Source organism: Halyomorpha halys, unplaced genomic scaffold (genome assembly GCF_000696795.3).
Source record: "Halyomorpha halys isolate HHAL.00 unplaced genomic scaffold, Hhal_1.1 Scaffold5174.1, whole genome shotgun sequence".
Lineage (NCBI taxonomy): Eukaryota > Metazoa > Arthropoda > Insecta > Hemiptera > Pentatomidae > Halyomorpha > Halyomorpha halys.
Genome location: NW_027109640.1, coordinates 3,575 through 4,377, shown reverse-complemented (window position 1 = coordinate 4,377; position 803 = coordinate 3,575).

Sequence of the window (803 nt, the reverse complement as noted above, 5' to 3'; positions counted from 1 at the left end):
TATATAGTAATTATAATATAAGTTCGAAAAGTACTTAGTCCTGAACCGGCCTATCACCCCTCTCACCCAACTCAACTTCCACTAATAGACAACATAAAAGATGAGATCAGATCCCGATAAAGTTCAAATTTATTAAGAACATTATGGATCCATGGGCTACCACTTACCGTGGCAAAATATAATATACTCACACATTTTCACTTCATAACAAGGGTACAAACTCAGGAAAGGCTAAAATTGAGAGTAATCTCACTGACATATATATTTTCAATTTGGTATTTACGGATACACTAAATAGACATTTACGCCAAAAGAAAACGCAATAAAAAAAAAAATCATTAAATTTATTCCAATATGAACTCGAAAATTGGTGTCAAGAATTTAATAATACTGGTGGGAGGCCAATCGCCAGATGTATAGAGAGAATCAACAAAGATGCGAAAGTACTAATTGCAGCTAACTCAAAAGCAGTAGACCAAGCCAGGCGTGGAGAAGGCTGGTTCGGCCGGCCAAAATTATATTTATTATTAAATTGTAACTTCAAACGATTTCTATCAATTTCATTTTCAATCTTAAGTGGTGAACTCAAGTTAAAATGCCTAAAATACTAATGTACTATACATAAAATACATATTTGGACTGTACCTTGGAATGCTCAGACGTAGATATATTTAATTTTTATGTTAGATATTATTTATATCATTATTGTAGATTTATAACCTATGTTTGAATCGTTGGCATGAAACGAAAAGAATTACTTCAACTGGCTGTCGTGTTCCTCTACTTTTGTTGTGTAATTTACA